The sequence below is a fragment of the Atractosteus spatula genome, assembly GCF_055471065.1.
Source record: "Atractosteus spatula isolate fAtrSpa1 chromosome 10 unlocalized genomic scaffold, fAtrSpa1.hap1 SUPER_10_unloc_13, whole genome shotgun sequence".
Lineage (NCBI taxonomy): Eukaryota > Metazoa > Chordata > Actinopteri > Semionotiformes > Lepisosteidae > Atractosteus > Atractosteus spatula.
In genome coordinates, this window is record NW_028296616.1 from 294,327 (window position 1) to 304,735 (window position 10,409).

At 40.4% G+C, this 10,409-nt stretch overlaps 2 non-coding genes across 2 annotated transcripts; one reads left to right on the forward strand and one right to left on the reverse strand.

Annotated features, from left to right (window-relative positions):
* The first annotated feature begins 1,452 nt into the window (after positions 1-1,452).
* On the forward strand, positions 1,453-1,526 carry trnan-guu (transfer RNA asparagine (anticodon GUU)). The gene has a single exon. It is a non-coding gene; the product is annotated as a tRNA-Asn (tRNA).
* Positions 1,527-8,663: 7,137 nt separating this feature from the next.
* Positions 8,664-8,736, reverse strand: trnaa-agc (transfer RNA alanine (anticodon AGC)). The gene has a single exon. It is a non-coding gene; the product is annotated as a tRNA-Ala (tRNA).
* Between the last annotated feature and the right edge of the window lie 1,673 nt (positions 8,737-10,409).

Here is a 10,409-nt window from a genome sequence, read left to right on the forward strand (position 1 = left end):
TTGAGTTCTATCTGTACACCACATAGATAATCTAAACAAAACAGAGCCCTACTGGACATGCAGTTAGGATCTCACAGAGCGAATACCCTTGAACACAAGACAGAAGGCACAGTTCACATCTGCGAAACATCACATCCGTCTTTAGAGACAGCTACATCAGAGAATGGAATCCCGGAAGTTTCAAATAACTTCTTTTAATACAGGTTCAAGCAAACCTGAAAGTTAGGGAGTTTCCGGACACTTTTGTTTTATTAAAAAGTGTCTGAAGCCTGAAAATGTCATTTGAAAAAAAATTCATTAGACATTAGCAGGTACTTTTTGTAACGATTTGCTATTTCATGCTGGAAAACAGGAAACAGACCCAACGTTTGCTTTCAGGTACGGTTCATTACATAATAGACATCTACTACTGAGAAGCTTGAATACAATTTACACGAGCCAGGTAGAAGTCGAACCTACAATCTTATGATCCGACATCAGATGCGTTATTTATTAAACCGCTGGTATTTCACATAACCTGAATTCCCCCATAGTGTGCTCAGTGCCGCTACTAGTAATACACGACGCCCTCTAAAATTTCTAAATGAGAAACATGTGTTTTCTGAATTTTTATGAGTTTTAAAATATAATGTCTTTAAATCAGACAAAGGGTTTATGTTTCGCACTGAAATTCCGATTGATTGAGAATTCAAAGAAAGACTGTTTTCTTCCACAACACCGTATAATTATCGCATCCACCAGACTCTCCAACTTCTCCAGACCTTGCTGGGTGAGCATTTGCTTCGATAAATTAGGTCACGTATCATGTTAAATCACTTCTTCTCAACACAACATTTCCTGGTGCACGTTTTCTCTATGAAAAAAAGACATTTTTCCCTTGCACGATTTCTCGTTTTTTATCAAAGCGTACAGAAAGAAAAAAGAAGAAGAAATAGTGTTGCAAAAGAACTCTGTCGCCCTTGGGAGATGTCAAACGCATTGGACATGAAAAATTCCAGATAAAAGCCAGTTCTCTTCGTTTCTCAGTGTCGGGGCTGCTACTGTATGTAAAAGAGGCAATTTGCTCTGAGAGCAGGTTCAGCGCTTTCTGAACGCAGATGTCTCAGAGCGGTGTGTCCAAGTATCTGTAAAAGGTGATGGTCGTCCTGTCACCATAGCTTAGTTGGTTAAAGCGCTTCTCAATTAAACAAAAGAACCTATGTTCAAATCCCAGCCGTGTATTTCTTCCTATCTTGTAGTACAGAACGTACCATTTTGGGCACTCACAAAGGGCTTGATTTCGTTAAATGCATGTGTTCTGGAAATTCTGGAAAACTTGTTTTTGATTAAATTCACACAGCTTGCGAAACATGAAATTCAGTTCTTGGTTATCAGTGCGGAAGAAATATTACCGGCTGGCAAAAAGAACGGTAAGAGATTTTTTTTTGATTCGAGAAAAAACTCCACCAGTCAGTTTCTGTGGCGCAATCGGTTAGCGCGTTCGGCTGTTAACCGAAAAGTTGGTGGTTCAAGTCCACCCAGGGACGGGTTTCTTTTGTGATGTAAACATTGTTTTCGCATAGGTCGATTGGATTTCTCAGCTAAACCATAGCCATTTTAATATTTGTAGGAAATGCGACTGTTCAACACGTGTCAAAAATGTCCAATAATGCCCAACATCGCAACTCCCCAGAAAACCATATTCACCCAAGAAAAATGATCCTCGAATCGTCATTTATACTCCCGTCACATCCTCTGCTGAAATATTTTAAAAATACAATGCAGATTTGTTTGAGAACTTGACAAGCATTGTTTTGTTAGCACTGTGCAGATGGATTTTGATATTTTGACATATTTACCTTAATTTTAAACTGTAAATACTGTACAATCTATTGTAATTGGGTTGTAATATTAAAATATGTTAGCTGAGGATGCAAAGGGGTGAAAGGGAAATGTCAGAGGGTATAGTAACAACAAGGTTAGGATTGGTGGAGGTGGTAGGGGTGTTGATGGTTTTTCTCTGTAGAGGATGATTGAGTTTTTTATCCTTCTCTGAAGTGAGAAACTGGAAGAGTTGGGAGTTGAGAGATCTGATGAGGTTAGTTATAGAAGGAAGTTGATGTGGAGCTGTTAGCTGTAAGAATTCCTTAATTTCTTTGATGTTGTCATCAAAGATAAACTGCAGTCAGCAAAGATAAAAAGAAAATTATCTTTGCATACTGCCCTGTCTTTCTAACACCTGAAGAAGGCTCCACGGCCAACACGTTGTGTTTCCTTTCTTCTCTTTTCAGCATGGAATAACCCTTTACTTGTTCCTTTGCAGCCTACGAATGCTGACGCAGCTATTCACCTGATATTTAAATTTCCTATAATCACAAATATGAATGTCCACTGTAGGTATTTTTTTCCATGATTATTTATTCTGTCATTGAAGCATATTTTATGTCATACCGAAGTGTCATAATCACTGAATTTTTTTTTTTCATTTAGAAAGTAAGAAAATGATAAATCACTATGAATTGCATTTAGCCTGTTCTGATCTAGATTTTCTATATACTTTAACATGCCATGTTCACAATGTCACAACTCAGAAATGCAACAGTGAAGTGTTGTAATTACCAATGTACATAGTGTCGGAACATTGAGATGTTTTGGTAATGAGGAAGGAGGGACATGCCATGTTCACAGGGTCATATTTAAAAAAATGGCACAGTAAAATTTCCTAAAGTTCAGGATTTTGATAGTCTGTTCCATTGTCTCTCACACCTCAGTGTCAGAATTTTTAGATGTTTTTATAACCAGGGGGTAGGTTTATAGCAAGAAGCAGAAAGTGCCATCACCCGTTGCTCATCCTCGGTTAACCATATATTCTCATATGCCATGTTCTAAATGTCCCATTTATATTAAAAAGTTCTTGTAAAATGCAAGATTTTAAGACTTTTTATGATCAGAAGGCAAGGTCGTGGTAAATATGCAGAAAGTGCCTGTGAACTTATGTTTTGCCTTCGTCTTATTGACTTATTGTGTTTGTGTTATTGTGAGTTTTGAAAATTGGTTTACAATTTTCTGAAATGTGTTTCACACAGAAATGTTATTTGGATAGTCACTACTTACATATTCCCATTTACTGAGGATAAATACAGTAATCCATCCCGATTAGTACTTTTATAAATTACTGTAAAGAGCCATCTACAGGCGAAAGGCAGCATAACATCACAGCAGCAGCATTTAAGGCAGAAGAAGAAGCTGGCGAATAAGAAGCCAGCTTCAGCCTCGTTAATGCAATACCATTGGGTGAGGTGGAAAAATATTTCTTGCTCTGAATCCTAACATTTTTATAGGAGGTGTTCTAGTACTTCTTGCCTCAGATAAAACTGCCAATACATCACTTATTTCTACTCCATCAATAGCAGCAGTGTTATCGGTACTGAGTCCTAAATGTACGTCCTGTCATCATATAAAATGTCGAAAGTTTTGACTGCATTCAACTGATCAAATTTCTCTTCGATGACAGTTATAATTTAATCAAAAATACATCAGAAACAAATTTGCACTGTTTTGTTTTTATCCAGAAGAGCATCATCATGAGACTCAAAACATACCTGTTTTTTCTTCTTTCCAGGAGGAAGGATTGTTCAGATGCAAATATTGGTCCAAAATCAATGTACTCTCCTATCACTGTTGCTTCTTTAAATCCTTCATTTGAACGTTGATATTGAGGGATGATATTGTACAAATTTTGGTTTTCTTTTAAAGCAAATTTTATTAAAATATGAGCCTCTGTTATAGTTGTCTTGGAAGTTTTGCAAGGTATAATAGACCCCCTTGTGCCCTCAGCTAAAATATGATAAAATACAACAAAATGTATTTACATAGAACAGCATTTATGGTTACATGTATATTAAAATTAAGATAAATATACAAAAGTATTAAAATACAAATGTACAGTCCTAACATAATCATGCTGTCCAACTGTCTTTTTTGCTTGTCAAGTTCTCCAACAAATCTGTGTCATAATTTTAAATATTCTAAATAAGGATGCAACGAGAGCATAAATTAATTTTTCTGCCAGCCGTTCGAAGATCAAAGTCCATGGATAAATATGATGTCCTTGAATGTTGGTCATTATTGGCCATTCCCAGTGATATTGACTTACGTACTTAATTGTTAAACAAAAACATTCACATTTCCTGCAAATATCAAGTGGGTTAAGGTTTTGCTAAGAAATCCGAATAAGTAGAGATGAGGTTTACATTGCAATAATGAGAAGTGCATTTCTGGGTGGGCTCAAACCACTAACCTTTCAATTAACAGAGATTCACGTGTGTCCCTTTTCTCCATTTGCAAGCTTCTGATTAAAAAAAAGAAAATAATGCCTCTTTCTTACCAGCCTGCGATATACAATGCAAGATTTGTATTTCAGCTTTCACAGGCTGTATGAATTTCATGAAAAGCAAGTTGTTCCAGAAAGAAAATGAAAACTTGCATTAAACAAAATGAAGCTGCACATAATCATCCATAGTGATACATTTTGTAAGACAAGACAGGAAGAAAGGCACCGCTGGGATTTGAACGCAGAATCTCCTGTTTAAGAGGAAGCATGTTAACCAAATCAGCCAAAGTGCCATCAGTATATCAACACTGTGTCTGCGTCAGTGATTGCAGCTGACTGTCACTGGAGCACAGTTCATCGTGAACAAGTCAGCCTGCATAATGAGGGGGAAGAGACTGACCTCTGTGATGCAGTATCGACCAATACTAACCTTCTCTCCAACTGTTCTCTGCTGCATTCTGGATTAGCAGGTAAATATTGGTTTCCATGAATGTGTAGGGGTTTTGTGGATTTACTGGGACAATTATTAATTGTAGCAGTAAGTCACAAAATGATTCTTTGATGGCTATTAGAAAACCGACCTCGCGGGTTAACTCATTAACGCACACACACAGATACTAATACACTTATTAATACATAAAATGTGCATATAAACATAACAGATCTTAAGAGTGTGGGTTAGCAGAATACAAAAGTTATATATTAAATCATGAAGAGTTCCAAACCAAGAGGGACATACATTCAGTATACCATTCATTTAGACTGTTTCGTAAATGAACTGGGATTACAACTTCTACACTAGATACTCAAAAGCAAGTACATCACTCATAGGTATTAGATTGATATCAATTGTGGTTGAGGTAACAATTGAATTCTCGAGCTGTAATGCAGAATGTTGAATACTCATCCGATCTGTGTGGATTCAGATCTCCCGCGGACACAAAGAAGCAGTGGCAGGCTGTTGCTGTGTGCAATCGGCGCTCTCTGGCTCGGTGCCAGGCAGTGGCCGGTGCGGCTGGCGAGAAGGAGAGGAGGGAAAGATTCCTGCTGCGATGCGCTGCTGATGCTCTTTGAAGACCGGCGAGTTAGTGTTGGCTGAAACTAGCAGAGCTTGTGCACATGGAAAGTGACTGCGGGTCCAAGCCAGTCACACTCTTTAGATGGGAAGAAGACCAGTTCGTTCCCGATGTAGCGCTAGTCCTGAATCCTGAGATTCAGCTGTCGACAGTTCCGACCGTAGTTCACTCGTTGATCAGGCGAGCTTTGGCGGTGGAGTACCGGTGGTTCACGAGGCTGTCAGCTAGGCTAACCTGGGGCAGATCTTTTTGTTATGCATGGGCAACCTCTGTTCTCGACTCTTAGAACAAAGTTAAGTCCTGGCACTCGGACACACTGGCCGTCACGTGATTGTCCGAGCTGAGTCTGAGAATGTCCTGGAGGGGCACCTTCTGGGCATTGTGCTGCCTGTTTTATCTGGAGGAACTACGGTAGTTCAGTGGCTAAAAGTTCCGCAGGCATTCGAGACCCATGTGGAGTTACCCTGCCCTACCAGTTCCTGATTGGCTGATTGAGGTGGAGGATGAGTAACAATGACCTCTGACCTTAGGGTTGTAAACCTTGGGATGAGACTCTCCCATGGAATCTCCCAGACAGTAAGGCGCCAGAGATGACCATTTATTAGGGTGGCTGGTGAATCTCAGCCTTGGGAGCTGTTCCTTATCAGGAAACTCTATCAGCTAGAAAAACACCTTAAATGTGAACCAGATGGAATGGCCTCTCTGTATCCAGCTGCACTGAGATGAGGGAGAGAGGGACTGGCAAGGGAGCAGCAAACTTAATTCCTGTATTTTAAATAAGCCTTGCCTCTACAGAAGTGTCCTTAGAAGAAAAACATCTTCTATGATAGTGGTACAGTCCATCACGCCCCTCCTATAGCCTTTCAAAGAGAAAAAAAACTGACAACAAAGTATGTCTATGTGTGGTAATCAACCAGGTCTTACAAACATTCTTAAACCCTTCCACCTCCTTTCATTGCAAATGATTTGTACATGTTAGAAGGTTAATTTTGGCTTCTGATATTATGGTGGATTAAGAGTCCTAGAATCTTTGTAGAAGTACAAAGATGAAAGAAAGGGCAGTGTAATCATGGCCAAGAGAAGGCAAATGTTGGACTATCTGCTTGGAGTGAATGGAGCAAAACGTAGGCAACTTCTTGAGCAGAACCTGCTTCATCCTTCAGACTGGGGTTTCTGAAGATCTGTACATTTGAACTTTCAAAGTGACTAAAGTAAAGGAGTGTTCCCTTTTTACCACATAATTCTCACAGATCAACACTAACAGAGAGCCTATTTCCAGCCAGGATTCAATCACTGTCTCTCAGGCATCCAAGCAGTGGATTTCATGACTTCAGAAAGCCATCTTCACCAGTGGAGAACTCAATGCTCTGAGGTTTACTGGCAGAGTCTCACACTGGGTAATGTTAGATGTTGATAAATAATGTCCTATGGAATTCTACTATTGATAAATTCTACTATGGAACTGCGATGTGTCCTGAAAAAATCTTCTATGATAGTGGTACAGTCCAGCACAGCCTTTAAAAGAGAAAAAAAAACTGACAACAACAAGGTAAGTCTGTGGTGTAATCAACTAGGTCTTGCAAACATACTTAACCTCTTCCAGCTACCAACATTACAAATGCTGTTTACACATTAGATGGTTATTTTTGGCTTATGATATTATGGTGGATAAAGAGCCCTGGAATCTTTGTAGAAGGACAAAAGACGGAAAGAAAGGGCAGTGTAACCATGGCCAAGAGAAGGGAAATGTTGGGGAGAGCTTTTTTCATACACTTTTTATCAGTTTTTCCAGCCCAACAAAGATCAACATATATGAGCAGGCGTCCTGTGCCAAATCCAATCTGCCTTCCTTCCAAGCATACAGGAATGTGAGTGAATTAAATATTGACATATGAAAATACACAAAAATATGCAATCACACATATGCAGTTTGAGCAAACATAAGACAATAACCAAGTACCACAAACTACCAGGCATCTAGTATCATTAGCAGTTCAGGTGGGGAGCTGTGTCAGCATGTGTAGGCTGCAAAGGAACAAGTAATAGGTCTATTCCATGCTTAAAAGAAAAGAAAGAAAACACAACATTTCAGCCGTGGAGCCCTCACACCTGAAGAAGGCTCCACGGCCGAAACGTTGTGTTTTCTTTCTTCTCTTTTCATCTAGTGTCATTAGCCTTTTAACAGTTCCTGTCAAAATAAAATAGAAATGGATAACATTCTAGAGAGAGTTTGAAATACCAAGGTACAATTTAAACCATATTTCTTCCACTACAACCACAATATTTTGGAGAGATCGCTGAACCTCACTGTTCTGGCATGTCCGTTAGCCTCCGTCCTGCTTCAGCAATGAATGCAGCGGGGCACATTCTGAGGGAGATGCGGTCAATCAGGTGGCAGGAAAACCACGCTATGCTTTTTTTTGAGATCATGAAAAGGACAGGAAGCCATGTATATGTGTGCAGCTGGATATGTATTTGCAGGTGGCGTAGCAAATTCTGCTGAAGCCCCACTGCCTGGTGTGGACGGTAGCTGTGCATGTTGCAGCAGAATTGTGCATGTGAGATCAAGAGGGCATGTCATGTGTTTCAGCACTTCACTCCCTTCCGGTAGCTCGTGATTCCCTGAGTCCAAAAAATTTGTAAGTTCTTTAGATAACCTGTGGACTGATCTTTCACGATGAAGAATTCCTTAAGAAGAATAGATCTCGGCCCACCGTCCCAATGCCTCCGTCTCAAAACAGCAACCTCCCACTGCCCTTAGTCTGCAAGTCTTAGTCTTCGTTACCTATTGTACGAACTGAAATTTTGTGCTCATCAATTTAACGCTCTTTCCACGCCTTGCGCTCTCTGTGCCTCGCATATTTGTGGAGCTGTCTGCTCTTCTTTCTGTTGAAGTACTCAAGTTACGGGGCATCCTGCAGACTATGATGTGCTCACTGGCAGCTTTCAAGATTTGAAGGGAAACTACGAGCTTGATGGCTCAAGTCGAACGAATGTGATTGTTAAGCAATTGATGATCAAAAGCACGTCTTCTAACAATTTGTGAGAGTATTATCAGCACTGTTTTTACTCCGATATACTTTTCACTTGCTAAGCTGACAAATCGGACGAGAAAATGCCGGAGACGCACTCAGTGCAGACTGAGGTTGGGAAGGAGGCGTGGCCCTTCAATGCTTGACAACTGAAGGACGTTCTCTCCGCAACGGAGGAGCACCTGTCAGAAGTCGCAGAGGCTAAAGGAGAGCGCCTGGCTCCCGGTGCTCCAAACTCAGACCTGGAGGATGCGGGCATCGATCCCGCTACCTCTCGCACGCTAAGCGAGCGCTCTACCATTTGAGCTAATCCCCCTTGCTTCAGGCTTCTCTGCATCATGTCTTACCGCCTCTGCCCCTCTACAGGGCACCGCCCACTGCCCTTGGTCTGCAAGGCAGTCCTTTCAAGTGCGATGACGACGCTGGGACCTTCGTTGCCTATTGTACGTGCTGAACTTTTGTGCTCATCAATTCAATGCTCTTTCCATCAACTTATCTTGTCTTTTGACGCTTCGTGTTTTGCGTTCCTTTGACTATCGCCATATCGGATGACTGCAAACACTGAAGTTCTTGCTTACGGAGTGTGGAACATTGTTTTCAAGTGATCGCTGTTCTGCCATGTTGACGCCGAGTGAATCTTTCTTTGGCAACATGGGCAGGCTGATAGCAGCGCAAATTTCTTGACTTATTTCTGAATGTGAATGTTGTTTAGAAAAGGGATTTGGCGTTGCTTCTCCCCCGTGTAAAGGTCACGCATTCCAGACGTGGTTATGAGCGAACAGTTGCCGCAAGTGTCTGAAAAGAGCAAGAGAGGAAGTGGCCCTGCCCCGAAACTCACAACTTTCTGATGATGAGGTTATGAGGATGCGAGAGGTCCCTCATTTGTAAGGAATCCACAGTAACAGCTGCTGCCCTGTAGTCGTTGGTGCAGTGGGTGACTAAGCAGAACACCAGATGATATTAGAACGTTCCTGAAAATAGTGGAAATAATATCCTCAGTCAGAAATGAACTTGCATCAGTCGCTTGAATTTTATTGTAATATTTCCCTAAAATTGCTTTAAAGACACACCAGAAATATACACAGTGAAGTTTAATTAATTCTTGTTTATTAATCAGTGCAATTTAACAATGTATTTTAATGTCTATAAGATTCGATATTTCAGCTAATAGATGTAGAGCCTTAATATGCAATAGTGAATTTTCAGAATTCCTGGGGAGCAACAAGAACAAAAATTAAATACATATTTAAATTCAGTGTATGTCTTAAATGTGATCTGGCCCCTCTGACTGTTAATTTAATAGATTTGTTTAGATTTTCATTAGGATGGTACTCTACACTTTTGAGAGTGAAAAGGGATAGGATTTGGGGATTCCGAGCATAACGTTTGTAGGCCAGTGTAAGGACATGTCCTCTTTTTAAAAGTCATTATTTAAGACAGTTCTGAACAGTCTCACTTCTCTCACTCACTCACAAAGTCAGAGGAGCAGATTGTTTCAGGTCATTTTAGTTCACTGTAGTTACAGAGGTCTCTCCTGTGTAGCATTTTTGACTTATAAGTAAAACAGAAATTATATTTGCAAATTAATTGTATTTGCAGCTCTAAAAAGATAAACTTCAGAGACTTCTGTAACAGACCTTTTCAGGTCATTTTAGTTCAGTGTTGCTTCTCTGACCTTGGGAATGAGTCTTAGGAAATTCAGAACAGCGTGTTGCTCGCCTCTCACTTGCTCTGCGGACCAGTCCAGTAGGAGCTGCACAGTCACTATGACGTGTGCAGTCCTACACCGCCTTGATATCAACAGGATGAGCCTCCTCTTCCGTCTGCAAGACTATCAGCACTCTGGCTGTATATTACTGGACCACAGCCACAGGACAGAGAAGGGGCAGTGTTCCTAAGAACTTTCATGAATAATCACTTTTAAAAAGACATAGAAGGTTCTTTTCTTGAACGTACGCTTACATTTGCCACCACAACTTAATTCTCTGT